Here is a 23,684-nt window from a genome sequence, read left to right as displayed (position 1 = left end):
AAAGAGAAATCTTTCCTTTTCCATGTGTAGCTGGTTCTCTGAGGAAAGCCAGTGGGAGTTGGTGCAAAGCAGTTTTAACACTGAGCGGATGAATGCAGAGGAGAAGAGTGATGTGAAGAAAAGTGATGCAAGTCCCATAGGTCCATTGTGAGCAGAAATTGGGTGGGGAGGTTGAGAAGGACCTTTGTCAACACAGTAACAGTACAGAACTCATTGGGACATCCTGGATTGGTATCAGTTGCACAGTGCTGCTTTAATGTCTTCTTTAAACCCAACTATAAATAAATAGATAATAAATTTATACTGGATTCTTTAAGCTCTCTCCAGATATCCCTCCTTTTTGCTGAACAAGTTCTGATAACCTGAAGAAGATAACAAGATGGCATAAGGCACAGGAGATTCTTTAGGTTATAATGGGCCCCAGGGTGCATTTGATGCTGAGTTCATCAGCCTCTAGTGCAGAGAGAAGTTTGCACAAAGTGCTCAACAAGACAAAGTCGGAAGTAACAGTGAAGTTTCTTGGAGTATTAATGGGCCCACTGAGGGCCATTACCAAGTAAGCTTCCCAAGGGACTTGTTAGAGAAGATAACTGGAAGCCATGACTACAGGCAGGCAAAGGCACTGGCATGCTAAGAAACCTCTCCTTTGCCTTACGAAGCAGACAGGTCAAGCCCTGATTGCAAGACCAGTGGTAGAGAGATCCTGTCTCTCATGTTGGCTCCTGGCATTTCCTGGGGCAATGGGTTGGAGGTCCGTATGATGTTAAATGAAAGACATGGGGACAGAAGATCCCAGGCTCTACATGTGGTGCAAGGACGCTGTGAGGTTCATGTCCCATATGAGACCTATGTTTCATTGCAGGATGTGAGAAGGGATGTGAGAAGGGCCCAGTCTGAACAAGCAGTCAATCCCTGTGAAACTCTGAACTTCAGATCTCTCAGTTCCAGTGCCCTCGTTTGCACATTCTCCCAGAGTTTGAAGTCCTTTATGTTCTGCGGTGCACAATCAGGCACTTGTTCTTGTTATACGTTATGCACTTGGTGCTTAGTACCAACTGGTACCCACTTCTCTGACTTGTCCACATCTCTCTGCAAGTCCTCTCCACCCTCAGTGGAGGCAACAGCACCTCCTCATCTGGTCTCATCAGCAAACTTGCTCAGAACGTCTTCTAGTCCTGCATTCAAGTCATCTGCATAAACATGAAAGGAAAGTGGCCCCAAAATGGAACCCTGGGGACCCCGACAGTGACCATCTACCAGCCTGATGGAAAAAACTGACTATAATCCTTTGGGACTGACCTACTGGCCAACTGCTCACCCACCACATTGTGTTTCTGTCTAGCCATATGCAGAACATTCTGTCCAGAAGGTTGTTGTGAGAAACAGTATCAAAATCTCCACTGAAATCCTCAAGGATTACATCAACTGGCTTCCCTTGGTCAACTAAACGGATAACTGTGTCACAGAATGAGCTTAAATTAAACAGGACCTTCGCCTCACAAACTTGTGTTGGCTGCAACCAATGACAGAATTGTCCTTCAGCTGTTTTTCCATAACTCCCACCATCATTTTCTCCATAATTTTACCAGGCTCTGGACTGACAGGTCCATAATTGCCCATGTCATCTTTCTTGCTCTTCCTTACAATGAGACAACATTTGCCAGCTTCCTGTCAGCTGGCATGACCCTAGACTTCTTTAGATGCAATTGAAATGACAGCCCAGAGCATACTAAGGCGTCATCATTGAAAGAAAGTAGATGTGCCATAGCTTTGCAATGTCTTGAACTCCAGAGTATGCCACAAATGGAGCAGAGGGGAAGATTTGCCTCTTCTGTAGTGAACTCATTCATTTGGTAAGCAGAATAACACTACCTGATACATGAGGACTGTGTCTCTGCTCTGCTCTGCTCAGCTCACAGGGCAGAGGTTCAGGGTGTTGCTCTCATGTCAGTGCAGGTAAACTCACTTTAACCTTTTTTCTTCTGTAAATGCTTCCTCTGTTTGTATGCTCAGATACACTTCCACATTCCCTCAAGTACACTTCCATATATCATTAACAATTACACTTTCTTATACCATCAAAACTGTTTGTCAAACAGTACAGTTCTTCAGTTCACATAAACTCCCTTAATACAGTCTGTATTCTTCAGTTATAAACACTGTGCCACAGAACCAGCACTGATTGAACCACCTCCCTCACACACTTCCTCGCAAGCAGTACATAGTATTACATAAATGGGTTGACACTCATTGGTCGGGTGGAATGTACACCTCTCCTCAGGACAATCTTACTAATCTACAGAGTACAAACTCCCGTCTTCTTACATACAAGCAGAAAGTACATATGAGTGGACAGACAACACAGTCTTTCACTTTGTCCGTGTCTGGCCATTTCCCTCACAGGAGGAAGGAAACATGGATCGGGACTCGGCACTCACCCTGCAGCTGTTCTGTGTCTCACTCACACCACACTCACTCTGACATTTAGATCAAAAACCATGGTTTATTCATACTACACAATGCTGACAACGTTTTCTAGCTGGAATCTTAATAACACTCATACTCTGGTCGACCAGTTGCAAACGTTAATGTTTTTCCCAGAGTCGGCTTGACACACGGTACCAAACACTTAAAGCAGATGATAATATTGAACATACAACCTATAACCCCCGTGATTACAACTTGGAGAACCCAGGCTACCATTTGACAGGCTATCCACTATATCCCATACCCGTAGGAGAGACCAACCTAGGTCCCTCCTATTGTCAACTACCTGGGAGAGAGTATTTGTTCTTGTTTCCATTCATATGACATACAGTTCCCTTTCATAGGAACTCACCCAAGGAGTCTTCCTACCCAGCTGGCAACCAAAGCCATGAGCTCACCTCCCTGGGAGCAGCACGTATGGCTGTAAACTGTGTAGGATGTCTCCTCAAGACATATGGGCTCCACTTACCATACACATACCTGGTCCACCTATGGGTGGTCCTTGTCTGTCCCTGCAGTGATCAGGTGAGGAAGGGAGTCCTTCAGAGAAATCTCAGGGTGCGCCAAAAGTGTCTCCCTCTCAGCTGGTCCTGCAGCGAACAGAGCTGGTCCCACCTGGGCCGCCAAATTGACTACAGGAATTGAACTCTATAACCTCTATAACTGATACAGTCTCCCATGACATACTTATACCAAAGCTGAGGAAGTATGGGATAGGTGATTGGACAGTGAAGTGGGTCGAGAACTGGCTGACTGGCAGAGTGCAGAGGGTTGTCGTTGGCGGTGCAGTGTCTGGCTGCAGGGCTGTAACTAGCGGCGTCCCCCAGGGGTCTGTGCTGGGTCCAGTCTTGTTCAACATCTTCATCAACGACCTTGATGAGGGGATAGTGACCACCCTCAGCAAGTTTGCTGATGACACGAAGTTGGGAGGATTGGCTGACACGCCTGAAGGCTGTGCTGCCATTCAGCGAGACCTGGACAGGCTGGAGAGCTGGGCAGTAAGACACCGGATGAGGTTTAACAAAAGCAAGTGTAGAGTCTTGCACCTGGGTAGAAATAATTGCATGCACCAGTACAGGCTGGGGGAAGAGGTGCTGGAGAGGAGCTCTGCTGAGAGGGATCTGGGCGTCCTGGTGGACGACAGATTGACCATGAGCCAGCAGTGTGCCCTTGTAGCCAAAAAAGCCAATGGCATCCTGGGGTGCATTAAAAAGAGCGTGTCCAGCAGGTCGAAGGAGGTGATCCTCCCCCTCTACTCTGCCCTGGTGAGGCCTCATCTGGAATATTGTGTCCAGTTCTGGGCTCCCCAGTAAAAAAAAGACAGGGATCTCTTGGAAAGAGTCCAGTGGAGGACCACAAAGATGGTGAAGGGCCTGGAGCATCTCCCCTATGAGGAGAGACTTAGAAAACTGGGTCTGTTTAGCCTTGAGAAAAGAAGGCTGAGAGGGGACCTGATCCAGGTCTATAAATATTTGAGGTGTGGGGGGCAAAGAGGTGAGGCCAGACTCTTTTCAGCAGTGTGTGGAGGAGGGACAAGGGGAAACAGACAGAAACTGCACCATAGGAAATTCTGCACTAATGTGTGCAATAACTTCTTTATGGTGAGAGTGACAGAGCACTGGAACAGGCTGCCTAGGGTGGTTGTGGAATCTCCTTCTCTGGAGATATTCAAGACCTGCCTGGATGCTGAGCTGTGCAACGTGGTGTAGGGAACCTGCTTTGGCAGGGGGACTGGACTCAGTGGTCTCTGGAGGTCCCTTCCAACCCCTACAATTCTGTGATTCTGTGAATATCATGGAGTTGTTTGGATGGGGAAAGACTACCCCTTTGAATGACCTTTTGTCAGGGCATGTCCTGGGATTCCTAGGATCCTCAAAATGCAGCACTGCTTCTGTCACTGAAAAATGGGGCCCTGTGTGGGACGGAGGGAGGGTCCATGAGTCCCTGGCCCACCTGACTGAGTATTTCCATGGTCTTAGCAAAGACATACTTACAACTTGAGAATGACAGTTAGCTGTGTTCATGGTGGCATGGCCACTTTTAATGGCCTTGAACTGTCTGAACATAACTGAAGAGGCTCAGGCTGATGCAAATCAGCTATTGAATGATAGTGTTGAAAAACTGGAAAGACAGGTGGCAGTTTTGATGGGAAAAAACCTAATTCAATCATTCTCCTATGGAAGATCAGTAACAACTGTCTGGAGGACCATGGGGGCCCTGTACAAGGGAATCTGTATAAAATGGACTCTGTAAATGAAGGCACTAAAAGGTCAGATTTTGAGGTTCCATTTGGACTAGATCTATTTGAGATCTGACTGATTGTAACCCAAAAATGAAAAAAAAAAATAAAAAAAAATGCAGGATAGGCTGGTGGGAGTGCCCTGACCAGTGTCCACCCCCCAAACCCTGCTGCCCATAATACAGCAGCTGAACTGATGGATATAGTACAGTGGTTTAGACAGAAACCAAGAGAGCATGCCAGCATAGCTGCTTTGGTTATGGGACATGGAGGCAGAAAGTGCTATGGTGAATGGACTGGAAATTTCAAAACTGACATCCATTACTACTAACCCTGCCCTCAGGCAAAGACTTTATGCTCTTGTCTGGAGGGCTTATCGCAATAAAGATTGGCGGATTTGCTGCGTAGACCGGTCAGAACTCAGATCTGCGTTGTGCTTCCTGCGGCACCAAACGCCCAACAGTGGCAGTTCCGCTTATTGGCCAGCAGGTGGCAGCAGAGACCACGGAAAGAACGTCTGCGGGACAGACCCTGGGGATCCGTTCTTTTGATTATAGGGGAAGAACACAAAGATGGAAGAGGAGGGAAGGGGGAAAAAAAAAAGAAAAAAAAAAAATCAAACCATAGCAAACAAATAAAAACTTCTCCAAACGTAGCAAATGTGAATGTCTGTCAATAAATTAATGAGTAATTAAATTGATATCCCTTTCCCGCCCCCCCCCCCCCCCCCCCCAACTTCTGAGATGAAAAAAAAACACTTCTTTTAGAAGAAAACAGAGTAGTAACAACTTCTGTACCTACATTCACCACTCTGAGATCCTGTCTGGGTCTCCCAAGGCTTGTAAATAACCACTGGGTCGGTTCTGATGTCGCGTGATTTGTTGTCAGTTCTCTCATGGTTCTCTGGTCAGTTCTCCGGTGCCAGGATCTGCCACAGGGCATTCTGACCACGGGCATCATGTTTCTACGCTGCCGCCTGCATTTAACAGGCAATGGGACTGCCCAGCATGTGCAAGGCAGCACCTCTTTCACACCACCAGAATGTTTAAGGCTGTTGGGATTGTTGTTAGCGTCCCATTAACACTGAGGCTAGAGATACCCTTAGGATTGACATTACTATTAGCATTACTTTGATGGTGCCCTATCTGGGTCATTTCCAGGGGATGTCAGGAGTAAGGCACAGTGTCAGGAGAAAAAGAACAGACTCTGTTACTTTATAAACGTGATAATAGAGAGAGTTCATTGGAAAAAATACAACTCTTAAATAATGCAAAGCATGCTTCTGATTGGATGCAGGCATCATCTGGGCTCTGATTAATATTACTCTTAAGGTAAAGATTATTGTTACCATAATGATTTTTTTTTTGGATTATGATCAGGGTTAAGGTTCCTTTTGCTACAAACTTCTAGCATCATTTTTGTTGTTGCATTTGGAGTTAGGGACGATTTTAGAATCAGGGTAAGGGTTAGGATTAGAGTTACATTGCTGGTTAATGCTGTTATCTTTACAGCTCCTGTGAGGGTTGGGGTCTGGGTCAGGTGTTTAAAAATGAAATGAAAAAAGAATTAAAAAAATATATTGAAAGCTTCAGATTTCCTTAATCTTTGTGGGAATCATATAATGTGCAACTCAGATCTACCTCTTCGTGCAGTGACTGCCTGTAAATTTGCTGGAGCCTAATATAATATGGCCTTGTGCTTTCCACTAACTCACCTTCATTTCATTTTCATTACATTTGCTTGGTAGTCAGATTTTGGTGTGTGGATATTTTAAAACAATCTAACTGACATTAGCAAAAAATTAAAAATAAAATTAAAAAAAATGCACAACAGCATCGTATCAATTTTTATAGATAAGATAAAGAAGAGCAGTTTCCCTTAGTTTTCTGTGCCTCTTTACTTTCTTACCCTCTCCCCTTGTGTGAGAAACTCTCAAAGTCAAAGATTTCTAGTTAGGCAAAGATGGCAGCGATAGCAGCAGTGCTTATTCATTATTGCAATACTGCGCGCACATCCCCTATTGGCAAGGGAGAAACTGCACACCAGTCAGTGAAATCAATTCTGTTCTGTGCCCTAAACCCACTGCAGGTGATGCTCTCATGGCTCTCATTGGTTGAGCATCTCAGGCTCACAGACTCCTCGAGACTGTGGCTAGGATTCATTTCCATAGAAGGTCAATTACCAACCTCTTGTTTTTAGGTCTGCCTTGTACTTTTCTGCGGACAGAGAAGGGCAATGTTTCCAAAAGTCAGTACATTCATTCTGTCCTGTGCTGGGCTCTACCCACCCTGTATTTATCTTGTGCTTGTCTCAATTCTCCCCATGTCAGAATGCCCCCAGTCTGAACTTAATTCTGTTCAGCAACTTTCTTGGTGGAAAAACTACTTATACAGCTGTTTTACAAGAGGGTTATACATTCAGTTAGGGCCTACACTATGTACTGAAAATACTGGAAACTTCCACTGCAAAAACACAATCTACCTCTCCCATCTGTGCAGCCTTGCAGACCCAGAGCATGCCAGGTTATTTCTGCTTTCATAGCATTTGCATGCTGTAGGGTGAGCACAAGGTTCTGCTGCTTGATTCTTCTGCAAGAGCTGCCTACCGGCAAATGGTTGCAGGGATGGAGGATGTGACAGAAAGCATTTGTCTCCACAAGAGCAGAGTTACATTCAGTGCAGAGTGTGAGAGTCAGGTTGGTGTGGAAAAGCACTGACACGCTGGGGATGATGCAGTGCTCACATGTCTAACACTCACAGACATTACTGTCAGAAGGATGGTGCTGTGTTGTGCTTCTACCTTTGGCAGCCCCTGGAGAAATGCTATGGCACACAGAACACCTTTGTATTGCACTGACTGCTGCCATGCAGCATGGATTTAACACACCAAATCCAGAGGAGCATGACTGCATCTAACTGCCCTGAGAAAAACTACTGTAGCTGAAGAGATGAGGAGGCAGCTGCTCATCTGCAGAACAAGCAGTACTGCCAGACATTGTGCCAGGTGAGCACCTCCTGCTGCAGCGTGATGATGACAGGGCTGGAGATGATCTGCAAAGCCAGCTTAAAAGTGGGAGACGTGAGTCAACATGGCAGGAGGACAGAGGTGTTAGGGAGCAGCCAAGGCATCAAAGAGTATCAGAAGGCTTTGAAAAGTATCACAAAGTGACAGCCAGGAAGACTGGGATATATCATGAGCAGCAACCTGGATGCTAGAGATTATTTGCTCCCATACAAAATGGTAGAGATCTTGCTGCAGACATCCCAAAGCCAGGCAAAATGGGAACCCAGAGCTCTGCCTGCACGAACCCCACAGCCATAGCATTGCAAGCTGAGCTGCCTTGCTGTTTGTTGCATTCATCCCAATCCCTGTGATTGAAGACTCAGAATGCAGTCGAGGCGATGACTGAGCATGAGAGTGACTTTATTCAATAAAAGACAGGAGGGCTTGAGAGGTCAAGGGTGAAGATGGGACTCCTCTTGTCAAGATGAGAGTGGCTCAGAGCTGGTGCTGCTGCCTGGTGCCTGGGACTGGCAGCCTGACTCTAAGTCCCCATCTAAGATGCTCAGCTTCACCTCACTGATGCTGCCCTGCTCCTGCATGGTGGTGCTGCTGCTGGGACACTCGGGCTGTGCTTGGGATGGGCAGCACTGCAAAGGCGCTGGGTCACAATCCAGGCAGGTGACTGCTGTGTCTGGCAGGCTCAGGTCAGGAGCTTCAGCAGAGCCAGGAGATATGAGAGCATGAACGTGGATGAGCCCCTTGTGTCCATCACTGTTACCATGTGGAAGGCTGTCATCCGAATTGCAGCGATTCATGCTTAATAAGAACTCTCCATTGATGGAAAGACACTGCTTGGTTTGGATCTTTGGGGTTGACAAGGGCTCGAATCACCTAGGAAGGCATAGAAACACAAGGGTTAGTTTCAAACATTTGCAAGTTGAATCATGAAAGGTTGTTGATACTTGGTAATAGAGTGGCGGCAGGAAGAAGCAAGTAGGCTTGAAGCAGCATAGCCACTGTCTTGAAAGTGATCCTCATTCAGGTCCAGCTCGTGTGTTGTTTCACTGTAATCTGCTTCTTTGGGTCTACCTAGTGGGCAGCAACACTCGAGCTGTTACTGATATCATTGAAAAGAACTGGAGACAATTGTTCTATTCCTAAGAGCTTCAAGGTGCCTAGAAGCACAAATAGAAACCAGCAGTATTTCATCACTTCACCAAAAGGAAGGTCAAACACCTGAGCTGTGAAGAGCAGTTACAGAACCTATGCATAAGATCACACCAGACATACTTTGTTCTAACAACAGTTATGGCACATAGTCCATTTCCTTCAATATTCCCAAAATGAAATGATGTGGAGCATTACAGGGAAAGAAACACTGCACACAGACACTATGACCCTGATTAGACTCAAGCAGCAGACTTAAAACAAGTCAGAGTTTTTGATTCCAGGATATTTCAGGACCTATCGTGTGAAATTCAGTTACACAACAGTGCCTAGGTGCCTGCATTTCAAGCAACTTTCAGATCACAGCCATGTAAAATAAAAACAAATTCAGTGCAGAAATAGCAAGCCTGTACCTTAATACTCATGAGATTATCCATTTTTTACTGCATTCTGACTAAGTTCTAAAACTTGCTCATCCCAGTTCACTTCAACAAGTTCCACCAGTTCAAGCAATGCAGTTCTGAGATCCGGTGTATGTTAGGCAGATAGAATTGAACAGTGCAGAAATAATCTCTGACAGCTTTAAGAGCTCTGTTCTGCTTACAAACTCTCAGTCCAAAACTATTCACAGTTTTAAGGAAATGAACACCTGAAGCAGTTGGATCATCTGCCATTTGCCGCATTCTGCTTCTTGGCATCATGATTAGCACAAAGGGTTTTCTGCTGTCCTGCAGAGATGGACAAAGTCCTGCTTACAAATGGACCAGGTTTCAGTGTACAGCAGAGTTTGTACCAGACTAACAAGCCACGTCATTCAATTCATGTGCTCAGGTTGTTATGCACTCCGAAAGGAAACAGAACTAACTGCTGGATTCTGAAGGCAATCTGTGGGGTCCTACATTACCTCCTGATTCTGGAAGAGGAAATTCTAATAGCAAATGCAGAACTTTGATCTTTGTAGACATGAGAAGAGCTGGCATTTAGGAACATTCATTTCAGGGAAATCAAATGATGTGTCTATATTTTTACTACAGATAGTATAGGGAGCAGCCAGTTGAAGAACCAGATACAAAAAAATCCAGCCCATTGGCAGGAAAATACTTCTCCTTAAATTCTGTATGCTATCATGGTACAGAATTAGGCTACAGTGCCACATAGGCCAACCAAGCGTAGAACCAAATCCACAAAATACTGGTAGACAAAGCAGCAAAAACAGGGACAATATTCAGCAGACTGTGCTGTGGCCTTTCTACCCACAGCTCAGCATGTTCTGCCATCCGAAAAGCAAGGCCTCTTGTCAAGCTCAGCTATTTCCCTTCTCAGTGTATTCTAGCACCACTGATACCCACTGGTATCCTCCTGTAGAGTGCCATCATATTGTCATCATCCAAAGGAAAAACCCACACAGCAGAGCATACAGCACTACACCCATGCTCCAAATATCCGCCTGAAAAACAAAAAGACAAGCTTACAAACCTGAAGCACCTCAAATGGCTTCCTGACAGACTGGATTGTCTGCCCTTGCCAAAGCCCACATATAGCCCATGAAAAGCTGGCTCTTTCCCTCAGGAAAAAGAGCCTTATCGTCCCAGAGAAAGCATATAACCCTCATTCAATTGCCCTTTCACTCAGCTTAGAGCACTACTAAAACCAGCATCTTCACCTTAGCTCATCACACTGCTGCAGTTCCTTTTACAAGGATTTCACTGGCAAAAATGAAATCAAAGCCGTCACAAGGGATTTAGCACAGTTACGTGTTACTGGCTACGAGAGCTGTCAGCACAGTCACCTGTCTGGCTTTGCTGCTGTTCGGTTCTCTTTATGTAGAGGCACAACAAGGTTCAGACACAGTGCAGTTCTCACTTTGACTGTAAAGAAAAAGGAGGCTTGAAAAGCAGCGTGTGGAAAACAAAGAAACAAGAATTAGAACAACAGTGGGGCCATGGCACTTGTAGGAATTGCTCCGCCTTTAACAGCGATTCAAGAAGTACGAGGGCATCCCAAACCAGACCAGTTTGGACAGATTAACAACTGCAAGTAGTGGGTTCCAAAATTCCAGACATGAAATCAAAGCTGGAAAAACTCTTCACATTTTCATCTCTCAATTTTTAGTTCATTGTGCATTACAACGGAAACAATTCTTCACATACAACTTGGAAGCTAAAGACAAGTCTGACAAAACAGACTGCACAGAAATGATGGATAATTAACAGAGCAAATTGCTCTTTCAAACACTTAGTAATAGAAAGAGATCTCTGAAGTTGCTGTTCTGTAGAGCCCCAAAGCAGTCGCTTGAGGCAGTTCAGGATTAGCCTGAGACAAACCAGCCAGCTGTGTGAACTGAGACCAATTGCACTTTTCTAGTCTGTGGCCACTGACAGCTTCTGAGAGCTACCAAGCGATGCAACCTAGCAGAATTCAGAAGGGAAACCAAGAGAGCCTACCTGAGCTCCACTGCCTTTAAATGCTCTGTGGAGAGGGAAGGGAAAGAGGGGAAAACAAACATCGCTCTACATCCCTCTGAGCCAATAGACACTTTGCCCTGGATTAGCTCTGGTGCTGCATAAGCTGGGCTTCCACAGCATGTGTTCAGGCGGTAATCAAGGCCTGCCTGGAATAACACAAAAAATAGAGAGAAACGTTTGCTTTAACAGAGTTTATGTCTTCTGGTCATAACACTTGAGAAGCCTCAGAGGCTTCTTCTCCTGTGCATATTTTCATTCATCTTAGAGTTTGCTTTCATTCAATGTGACCTCTCTAGGCAAATATTGTCTAAGACCATGAGCATCACATAAATGTGCAGATCTCAAGCTGCTCACTTATCTAGTACCCTTCGCATGATGCTTTATTTTCCTCAGCTGATCATCTAGATTGTGTCTGTTGATTGTGCAACAACAGCCTGTTGATCTCGATTACCTGTGAGAGGCTCTAACTTTGGCCAGGAAAAATCATTTGAGGATAAGTAATTATCTGGGACTCATACACACACACACAAACTCGTGGAACCCCACTGCTTTGCACAATCCTGTGCACACTCACGTGTGTCATGCACTGATTTCCCAGCCAGTCCTCATAGGGTCTCTTACTTAGGACGGGAGTGTAGGGGAGCAGCCAGAAGCTGTTTGCATTCCCTGCTGTCTGCTGGGCAGCTTTGCTGGAGATGCTTGGGTTGCTTTGTTTTTCCTTGGGAGGTGGGAAGGAGCTTTGGGTTGGAGGCACATCCCGTGCCAGAGCATCCCAATGGCACGTGTGGGGCACTGATCTGCAGCAGATGAAGGGGAGGAGGTCCCAGCACAGCCCTGCACCATGCTCTGCCACACTGGGCAGCTTGTTCCTGGCTCAGCAGCGTCATCAGACAAGAAGCAGGGAAGGAAATCAAGGATGGGGGGTACCATCAAACGCAGTTAGTGCATGCCTGTGCAAGACAAACAGACCCAGAGCTTGCAGGTTGTTCCTGCTTTTGTAGCATTTGTGTGCTGTAGCTGAGCAAAAGGTTCTGCTGCTTGAATCTTCTTCTGCAAGAGCCACCTACCGGTAAATGTCTGCGGGGATGTAGTCGGTGTGCACGTCTGAAGCCATTTGAGAACCTAGTCGTTCTTGCTGCAGGACCCCTGTCTTCTGTTAAAAGCTGAACGGTCCCCAGAGCACCTGTTTCCATCAGCTACCACCATCCAAAGCAGCCAGCCTTCTTACAGTCACCTGGCCCAAACATCCCTTTTGCTCTACACTTGATTCCTGCAAGAGATGGGAGCTCGGCACGCACACCATCCTTCCAACACCCCATCCCTGCAGCAAGGGATCACAGCGCTGGCACAGCTGAAACAAAAAGGGTGTGCGAGTTTCCTGTTAGCACTCAGTGTGAAGCAATCTACCACTGAGCAACACCGTGAGTCCCCACTCACCTCAGCACAGGTCAACCTGTAACCCCAACCTTCCCCTATCCATGTGCACACGCACACCCATTCACCACCCTGCCTGCTTTGCACACCCCCATGCACACTCTGCATCGTGTGCCCTCCTTTGCATTCACAGACGTGTGCAAACCATCCCTGGGAACACCTACGTGCCTACACCTTCCACAAACACCCCTTTGTGTGCACCTGTGTGCAACCCAACTCCTCAGCACACGCACGCGTTTGTGCCACCCTGTCCATGCACTCACCACGTGCCCTCCAGCAACCAAGGATTGCAGAGATGCTCCAGACTGTGCCAGAGATGGAATCTCAGAGTGCTGGGACATTATTGATCACTAAGGAAAACACTTGGAAGCATATTCAATCTGCAGAAGCTGTAATTACTGGGCACAGCTAGCTTTCCTATGGCTCAGCTGGAGGAGGCGGGTGCTCTTATACATCTGAGACACTCGCACAATGTTGGGATCATTCTGATGGAAACTATGTCTTCAGATATCATGGTTAAAACCATCCAAGATGATCATGCAGAGCCTTAGCTCTTGAGCAGCACTTCCTCCCCACCCTTCACTACTCCAAGCAGCTCCAACAAACTTCTCAGAAGAAATCCAGGCCAGCACAGACCTGGCAGACCAGAACCAAGTGCAGCTTGTGGGACGGCAGTGCCCACTCCTTGCTTCCACCCTGCTCCAGCAGGTTAAGGAGTCTGAGCCTCACTGGCCTTTGACAACTCAAGACTTTCAGCACCTCATGCCAACATTTCTCACTAAGATACACCTCAGGCATTGAATTCTCTTCTCACTACCTCCTCCCAGTCCTCCCCTAGGAACAGAAACAATTCAGATTCTACAGCAAACTACAGCATCTGCACTGCAAGAGCACACTGAACCACCTGCAACAATGAAACATGGTTTTGGAGAGTGGGTATGAAAACACACCTTTAGACAGCTGTCTCCCTGTAGCCAAAAGGAAACCAAGAAGGAAAAGTCCAGCCTGAAACATGCCCATGCTACTAGCCCAGGTTTTTCACAGTCAATGCAGAATCCATCCTGTTCTTGAGGTAACAAACGACCAGTGAGTCTCCCGTTGCTCCACCCCTTCTCCTTCAAAGCCTGAAAAAGAAAGAATAAACAAGCAGAAGAAACCCAGACGTACCTTTCCACACACAGAGCAGAAAGTGGAACAGCAGTTGTCTCCTTCCTGAGACATGGTGGGGAGCATCCCAGAGGAAGCCCAAGTTCTTTGCTTCTCTCCACAGGGACTTCAAGCACTCTTGGCAAGAGCTGCTTTGGTTCTTTCTTCAATTGCTTCCATCACCAGAATCTCCTTTGGAAAAGGAACCCAAATGAAAGAATCAGCAAATGAAAAAGAATGAGCAATAGCCACTTTACCAGCTTTCTTCTGACACTCAATTTAGACTCTTGACTCGGGCAAGGTCTTAAAATCAACTGGTTACAAGAACTGTCCCAAAATATATCCAGCTTCCGTACAGCTGCCATTCTTTCTGACAGCGAGTGTAATCACAGAATCATAGAATGGCCCGGGTTGGAAGGGACCTCAAGGATCATGAAGATCAATCACCTCCCTGTCCCTGCTGGCCATCCCCTCTTCTGATGGAGCCCAGGGGACCATTTGCTCTCTGAGCTGCAAGAGCACGCTGATGGCTCACGTTCTGTTTTTCATCCACCAGGACCCCCAGGTCCTTCTCTGCGGGGCTTCTCTTAAGGACTGCTCCTCCCAGTCTGTAGAAATGCCTGGGATTCCTCCAGCCCAAGTGCAAAACCTTGCACTTTGCTGTGTTCAACCTCATTAGATTCACGTAGGCCAACCTCTCGGTTGAGCTCCCTCTGAATGGCATCCCTTCCTTCCACTGCGTCAGCCGCACCACTCAGCAAACAGCAGAAGGTGCACTCCATTGCATCATTGGTGTCTCTGATAACCATGTAAAAAAGCACTGGTCCCAAGACAGACTCCTGGATGACACCACTTGTTATCGGCCTCCACCTGGACATAGAACCATGAATCACCACCCTCTGTCTGTGGCCTTTCAACCAATCCCTTATCCACCAGGTGGTCCACCTGTCAAATCCACATCCCTCCAGATTAGAGATAAGGATGTGGTGGAGGGCAATGTCAAAGATCTTGCTCAAGTCCAGGTCAATGACATCTGTTACCTTCCTTTTGTCCACAAATGCCGTCACTCCATCATAGAAGGCCACCAGACTGGTTAGGCATGGCCTTCCCCTGCTAAAGCCACGCTGCCTGTCTTGGATCACATGCTCATTTCTTATGTGATCAAGCATGTCTTTGAGGCAGATCTGTTCTTCACCATCTACATCAGTTACACATTTGAATCAAATAATTGGTGTTCCTGTCACCAAGAAAACCTCTTTGTCTTCTACTCCTGCTGCACTTCTGTGCTTTCATCAGAAGCAAAGGAAGAGACCACCTCCTAGATCCAAATTTTAAGAAACCAACACCCAATAGGTGTCATCTGAAGTAAAATAGCAGAGAAATTAAGATGACTCTTCTGCATCCAGCTTGGATCACTCCCTCACTCAGGCACACCACCATCAGATCAAGGAGATGCTGCCTTCAGCTTAGAGACTGTATGGGAAATCACAGCTTGAACCTCTGATTAATCAGCTGAGGCAAGTATTGGGTCAGCTGCGGGAGCACAGGTGAGAGTAATCTAGCTGTGCTCCCAGAAGGGGTGGACCTCGACTCAACCTCCTCTGAGACCTCATTTAAAGGCTGACCACCACTGAGACAGCATGTCTTAGAGATTGCTCCCTAGTTGAGGCTGCCTCAGCTTTCTAGTCAAGGTATTGATATTGGTGAGTTTCCCTTTGCTAATAACCTTAGGCTATTTACCACCATCTTGGTTAACATCTTTTTATTAACCACCCTTACAGAGACCATAAGGGTTTGGGCTTCCAAACTCTCAGCAAGCATTTGGATCAGCCAGCTTCCTGCCGAGGAGCCCCCTGCATCACTGCTGCCTATTCTGGTACCGGACCCGCAGATGCTTCAGAGCTCATTAGCATGGACTTCCTTCCTCCCCTCAGCAGCTGCTCCTGCACTCACCTTCATTCCTACTCAGATACCGGCCGCTTCCAGCACCAGCTGACCTGCAAGACACAGAAAGGAAAGGTGGGAGTCATGCAAACGCACAAGCCCAAGGCTGTGTCACCACCACACATGGCAGCCTCGGGAAGTCAGCTGAAACTACAGCCTTTGTCAGAATGGAAACAGGCACCGTCAATTAAGTGTGACCTCTGAACTCATTGCCACCATCAGAAATAGGCACTGAAATCGCTCACTTCACTGCAGCTGGTTAACTCCAAATTCTTTTGCTTTTGGGAAAATGCGGACACGGAATTGAAGGACACCAGAAAAACGACATCTACTTCATTGTAGGTGGTTAAGCTTGGAAGCAGGACTTGAGCAAGAAATGCTTCTCAGCTCCTTGAAAGGCACTAATCCTGACCTCTGCCACAGGTGGCTGAGTGACACAAAAGTTGAGCTGCCCATTCAGAAGCACATGGAGCAGGCCATGGAGCGGTTACATACCAACACATGAACAGGCACTTTCCCATTGGAAGGGAAATCCCTTCTCCCTGCCATGCCATGCCCACACCGCTCCTCAGGGCTGCGCTGACAGCACAGACAGAATTGAAACATCTTTTGTCATCATTGTGGTTTTTCACAGACCCAGACAATGAGATACTGGGTTGCTGTGTGGGTTCCCAGGCGGCACTGCCATTTCCAAGCCATTGCTTCCTAGGGGCACAGAAAGGAAAACGCCTGAACAAAATTTCACCCAGAGATTGCTATTTTACCATTCTTCCATGCAAAACAGGAGGACAGTACAGCGGATTTGTGCAGCTGCATCAACACCCTGGGTGCTAAAGGAATGCAAAGACAGAAATATCAAAACTACAAGGAGGGAAGCTATGTTTAGTAATATCTTTTCTCATTTACAACAGGCAGTTGGCACTACTAAAGGAAAATCCCAGGCCTCAGGTTCTGACAGTGCGACAATCTGGCACGGACTCAGATGTGAGTGATCCAAATGGTTTATTCCAGGTTCTAATACCACTTCTGTGAATTCACACGTTTTCTCTCTTAACTTTCCCACAGCCTTCACATGTCCACAGAACATCCCACAAACTCTCCTTTACGGCGCACGTAGGCACTCATCCCACCAGAGCCATCAGTCATTCCTAGCCATGTGCTTCTCCTCCAGTCACGGACAGTATCACACGGCCATCATGCATCTTAAATGACTTAGTTTTTCTGTTCTTTCTGGAGGTGTCCTTGGTTCCTAGCCTTACCTTCTCATGCCGTTCATCTTCCTCTGCAGCTCCTGCTCTGAAGAGTCTTCTTATGTTCCCACATGACAGGAAGAAAATGAAGACACAACCCCTGCCACCAAGGTCAGCTCTGCAGCACACGTTACCTGAGGAGCACTTGGCTACTCATGCAAACTGCACAGTGCCAGGAAGATTGTTACATGTTGCACTTCTTCTTCTCCTGGCTCAGAAATTAAATTTTCTACCTAGAAAATGGAAAACAAACAAACAAGCAAACAAAAAACAACAACAACAAAAAACACCTCACCTGACATAAAGGAGACATGATTGTTACTATGGAATTCCGGAGGGCAAGGTATTTGCCCTCTCTATGAAGAAGCTGACTGCAAAGGACTAAGAACAGCCACGATCACGTTGAGAACTTGCGGGTAAAATTCGGGACTGAACCAATAATGGGCTTCTGGAGGTGAGGGTCTGCTCCAGGCCGCCTGGTCAAGGGAGCCTGTTGATGGGCCCTGCTTACTGCAGCTACCAGAAGCACCGCGCTCACTGACTCTCAACTTGATGGGGGATTCCAGTCAGGCTGGGAAATCAGCATGGCTGGCTGCAAGCTGTCTGAGAGACTGCTGGACTGCACTGGGAATAACTTTGTGGGCCAAGCATTAAGCACACCAAGCAGAAGGGAAGGTATTGGACAGACCGACCAGAGGTCAAGCGTTGCTGGACCTGCTGCTCACCAATGCTGAGGAGATCATCAAAGGCGTCAAGGTTGGAGGCTGCCTGGGCTCCAGCGATCATGCCCTGGTTGAGTTTGTGATCTCAAGCGATGTGGGCCTGGCAAAGAGCAGGACCAGGATGCTCAACTTTAGAAGAGCAGACTTCAAGCTACTCAATGGAATGCTGGCCAAGATCCCCTGGCGCGCTGCCCTCAAAGATAAGGACGTTGAGGAGAGCTGGCTACTGTTCAAGGATGCCCTCCTGGCAGCACAAGAGGTCTCCATTCCCCTGATTAAGAAAGTGGGCAGGAGAGGTAGAAAACCGGCATGGCTCAGCAAGGACCTGCTAAGAGAACTGAGGGTGAAGAAAGGGGTGTACAAGCTCTGGAAACAAGGCTGTGTCACCCGGGAAGAATACAGGGATGCCGTCCGAACTTGCAGATGTGGGATCAGGAAAGCCAAGGCTCAGGCAGAACTGAACTTGGCGAGGGATGTGAAAAACAACAAGAAAACCTTCTACAGGTACATTGGCCAGAAGAGACAGGCCAAAATGGGCGTGCCTACTCTGGTAAATTTAAAAGGAGAAATGGCTTCAACAGATGAAGAGAAAGCTGAGGTGCTGAATGAGTTCTTCACCTCGGTCTTCACTGGTGGCCAGGATTCTAGTCTTTTTCACGTCCCTAAGTCTTGCACCCCCATACCTCCATGTGGGGACCAAGGAGGTAAATCCCTCCCCACTGTAAGGGTAGAGCAAGTCCGAGAGTGCCTCCTTAGACTGAATGAGTATAAGTCTATGGGGCCAGATGGCGTGCATCCCAGGGTCCTGAAGGAGCTGGCTGAGGTGGTTGCTGAGCCGCTCTCCATCATATTTGAGAAGTCGTGGCTGTCAGGTGAGGTCCCTGATGATTGGAGGAAGGGTCACGTCACTCCCATTTACAAGAAGGGGAGCAGGGACGACCCGGGTAACTACAGGCCGGTGAGTCTCACCTCTGTGCCTGGGAAGATTATGGAACAGATCCTCCTGGACAACATGCTTGATCGCATAAAGAACAAGCATGTGATCCGAGACAGCCAGCATGGCTTCACCAGGGGAAGGTCATGCTTAACTAATCTTGTGGCCTTCTATGATGGAGTGACGGCGTTGGTGGATGAAGGGAAGGCGACCGATGTCATTTACCTGGACCTGAGCAAGGCCTTTGACATGGTCCCCCATCACATCCTCATCTCCAAATTGGAGGGAGGTGGATTTGATGGGTGGACAACTAGATGGATAAGCAATTGGTTGAAAGGCCGCAGACAGAGGGTGGTGGTCAATGGCTCTATGTCCAGGTGGAGGCCGGTAACGAGCGGCGTCCCTCAAGGGTCTGTCTTGGGACCGGTGCTCTTTAACATCTTTATTAATGACATCGATGAGGGAATGGAGTGCACCCTCAGCAAGTTTGCTGATGACACCAAGCTGAGTGGTGCAGTCGATACGGTGGAGGGAACAGATGCCATTCAGAGGGACCTTGACAGGCTGGAAAGCTGGGCTCGGGTGAACCTAATGAGGTTCAACACAGCAAAGTGCAAGGTTTTGCACTTGGGCCGGAAGAACCCCAGGCACCTGTACAGGCTGGGAGGAGTTGTCCTTGAGAGCAGCTCGGCTGAAAAAGACCTAGGGGTCCTGATAGATGAGAAACTTAACATGAGCCAGCAGTGCGCTCTGGCAGCCCGGAAAGCAAATGGGATCCTGGGCTCCATCAGGAGAGGGGTGGTCAGCAGGGATAGGGAGGTGATCGTCCCTCTCTACTCTGCTCTTGTGAGGCCCCATCTGGAGTACTGTGTCCAGGTGTGGAGCCCTCAGTACAAAAAAGATATGGAAATTTTGGAAAGGGTCCAGAGGAGGGCCACAAAGATGATCAGGGGGCTGGAGCACCTCCCCTATGAGGACAGGCTGAGGGAGTTGGGTTTGTTCAGCCTGGAGAAGAGAAGGTTGCGAGGTGACCTCATTGCAGCCTTTCAATACCTGAAGGGAACTTACTCCCAGGAGGGGAGTAAACTCTTCGAAAGGGCTGATAATAGCAGGACTAGGGGAAATGGTTTTAAGTTGAAGGAGGGAAGATTTAGGTTGGATGTTAGGGGAAAGTTCTTTACTAGAAGGGTGGTTAGGTCCTGGAACAGGCTGCCCAGTGAGGTTGTGGATGCCCCGTCCTTGGAGGTGTTCAAGACCAGGTTGGACGGGGCCCTGGGCAACCTGATCTAGTAAAGGCGTATGTTTGGTGGCCCTGCTAGGCAGGGGGGTTGGAACTACATGATCCTTGAGGTCCCTTCCAACCCGGGTAATTCTGTGATTCTGTGATTCTGTGATGGGAAGCATTACTGGACATGCTGCACAGCAGGGGTTAAGACTGGAGGTGGTCAGGGCTGTAGTGACCATGCCCTCCTAGAGTTCCTCATCTCAAGGAATGCGGGCCTGGCAAAAAGCAAAGTCAGGACCCTGAGCTTCAGGAGAGTCAGCTGCAGGCTGTTCAAAGAATTCTTGGACGAGAGACACTGGAAAACTGTTCTTAGGGGCAAAGGGTTCAAACATCCCTTTGTGTGCACCTGTGTGCAGCCCAACTCCTCAGCACAGCCCTGTGCAAGCACACATTTGTGCCACCGCATCCACGCACTATCTATGTGCTCACACACACTCACACAACCACATCCCTTAGTGCAGCCCTGTGCGCACACACACTCACACATGTGTAACCCCTTCCTTTCACTCCCAAAGTGCACGCACACACCGGTACCACAATGTCCTTGTGCAGCTCCAACACTCTGCACACCCCTGTGCACGTACATATATGTGCATGCTCGTCCTTGCACACATACCCACAGACCTACACACACCTGAGCAACACCACTGGTTTGTACACTCATGGACACAAATGTGTGTACAACACCATCCATGCACAAATACACACACACACACACGGATCCCCACTGCTTTGCACAATGCTGTGCACACTCACGTGTGTCATGCACTGATTTCCCATCCAGTCCTCGAGGGGTCACTTACTTAGGACAGGAGTGCAGGGGAGCAGCCAGAAGCTGTTTGCATTCCCTGCTGTCTGCTGGGCAGCTTTGCTGGAGATGCTTGAGTTGCTTTGCTTTTCCTTGGGAGGTGGGAAGGAGCTTTGAATTTGAGGCACATCCCGTGCCAGAGCATCCCGATGGCACAAGGGGGATCAGGGCCCCTCTATTGGTTACCTCGGTGGCTTGCAGCAACTGGAACTTTTTGCCTATTGAGAAAGCTAAAAAGTGTGAGTTCCTCCTGACCCATATCAACAAAAATCTCAACCATAAAAAAGAGACGTCTTCGTATTCAAGCAAATGACAACAGTAAGACCATGCATGTTGTTTTGTTGTATTTCCTCTGTAATCATGGGGAGGATATGAAGAAGTGGTATAATTCATCCACTTCTGCACTTCAGGCACAAGTTCCTTAGAATTGGAAGAGACCCTTAAAGGCCATCTAGCCCAGCTCCCCTGCAATAAAAAGGGACATTCACAGCTAGATCAGGTTGCTCACAGCCTGGTCATTAGTCATCCCAGAGGCAAAACACACACTGAATGATCTCTCCTTCAGTCATAAATCCTTGGAGACAACAGCATTGACACTGCATGTTACTGAAGCAGTAAAAGAAATTGCTCCTGTAACTCTCCTTGTGTTAAGTAAAATGATGATAAAAAGCAATGGAATGCTTTGGCAGGACACCAAAACCATCCTCCTTCCTTGATATCTGCTGCAATGGAACCTTCCACTGGAAGAAAGCCTCTGATGACTTGTCACCCCAGAGAGGTCAGCTTTAGAAGCAGGACTGCTGCACAATAGAATGAACTGGAGCTCCTTAGCATCTCTTACATCCAGGAGGGGTGTGATCAGACCCACCTATCACCTTCAGGTGCGCTTTCTGACACCTTGTCTGACTTCACTGTCACTGTGCCAGCATCCTCAGGCTTAACCTGCTTCATTGTCAGTGTGCAGCAATTGCCAACGTTCTTGATGTCATTGTAATTGTTGGTGTAAAGGAGGTTGCCATTCAGGAACCATTCCACGTCCTCGTCATTATGGGACAGCTCGCAGGAGAAGACAGCAGAGCTCTCTTCTTCAATTTCTACATCCTGCAGGTGCTTCGTTACTTCTACATTGCGGGCTGTGGGGAAACAAGGTGAACTGTTACCACTGTTACTATAAATCATACTGGGATGTGGTAGAATGGTTGGACTAGATGATCTTTGTGTAATCATCTATGTGAAGATAATACATGTATAAAGTTAGCAGGAGAGAACGGCAGAAGTCAACCTCAAGAAGAGAAATCTGAGGTGAAATAGGACATGGAAGAGGCCACCCTCCCTGCTCATACCTTCAGCTGTCAGCGTGGCCTCAGTCTCTGCAATTCCTGCCTTGCACTTGTACACACCAGCATCATCGGGCTTCAGCTTCAGAATTCTGAGCTCTACTGAATGCTTATCCCTCTTGATCTTGTACTTCTCAGAGGGCTCGATGGGTGTGCGGCCCTTGAACCATTTCACAACCTTTGGAGAAGGCCTGAAGTCACAGGACAGGATGACAGAATGACATTCCAAAGCTGTCTTGTCCTCCAACTTCCTGGTGATTTCTATATGGTAATCTGCAAAGCAGGGGTGGAAGAGAAGAAAGGATGAGGACAATTGGAAGAAGAGGAAAGTCTCTTGCGTGTATTCCATTCCAATTAATGTCAAGTTCACAATGGTTCTTTGAACGACTCTAAAGATAAAACAAACGATTGTCTATAGGGAATGCCATTGACTACATTTCTATGAAGTAATACTGTACAGTATCTACCAAATGCAAGGTCCAGCTCTTGTTCTGTGCTTATTAAATTGCTCCCAATTGTTGAGGCTTTCATTCAAATAAGAGTGAGTTGAAAATATAACAAGTACTTTAGGATGTGAATGGATAATCTTACGCTGGGGACAACAGCAGATAAAAAGCCTGCAAGTTTCTTTCAGATGAAATCAATGACAAACCGCACCAAATTTAGGTGCTACCAAACTTAAACTTGTCTAGTTCAGAAATACAATTAATTTCACCTGATTTGACTTCTTTGCTATAGCCAAGGACAAAACCTCAGCTCTGTAAATCTGAATAGTAAGCACATCACAGCTATTCAAACACATCTTTTACTGAGATGCAGCTGTCTCATTTAGTGTCCAACGACTTTGAACTGGAAATGGAGCAGACCAAAGCAGAATCTAAACATGGCTTCTACAAGGACTGATCAAATGCGGCCACCGTCAAATTCAAAGTATCTGATACAGAAGGATCACACTCACAGTCAGACAAAACCTCTTTGGAGAGGTGAACTGACTGCCCTGTTCACCCCCACTTTGGAAATAACTGCACTCATTTCCTACCTGCTCCCAGCAGTGTGGGATGGTGGGATAGCATCACACTTCCCACACTAAGCATCCCACCATGTCACTTGTTCCACCTAAACCTCAGTCCCAAAACAAAAGGGGAACTCGCTTCTGAACCCTCTTCACTTCATTTCAGATGTCTTATATGCTTGATCTCCAACCCACCCCCCACTCAGGAGAAAGACCCCCCGCTTACACCCTACCATCTTGTTGCATTCTGATGTTGTCATCAGCCTTCAGCTTGTTGTCCTCTTTGTACCACTGGGTCTGAACCTCATCGTGTGAAATCTCACAGACAAAAGATGCACTCCCATATTCATTCACTTCCACATCTTCCAGTGCTTTGACAATCTTGATATCTCCAGCTGTGAAACAGTAGAGATATATCTGTCAGGGTATTTCCAGAACTGAGTGCAGCATC

This window comes from Coturnix japonica, unplaced genomic scaffold (assembly GCF_054131305.1).
Source record: "Coturnix japonica strain WE unplaced genomic scaffold, WE-NBRP24 Scf047, whole genome shotgun sequence".
NCBI lineage: Eukaryota > Metazoa > Chordata > Aves > Galliformes > Phasianidae > Coturnix > Coturnix japonica.
Note: the sequence above shows the minus strand (reverse complement) of the source record.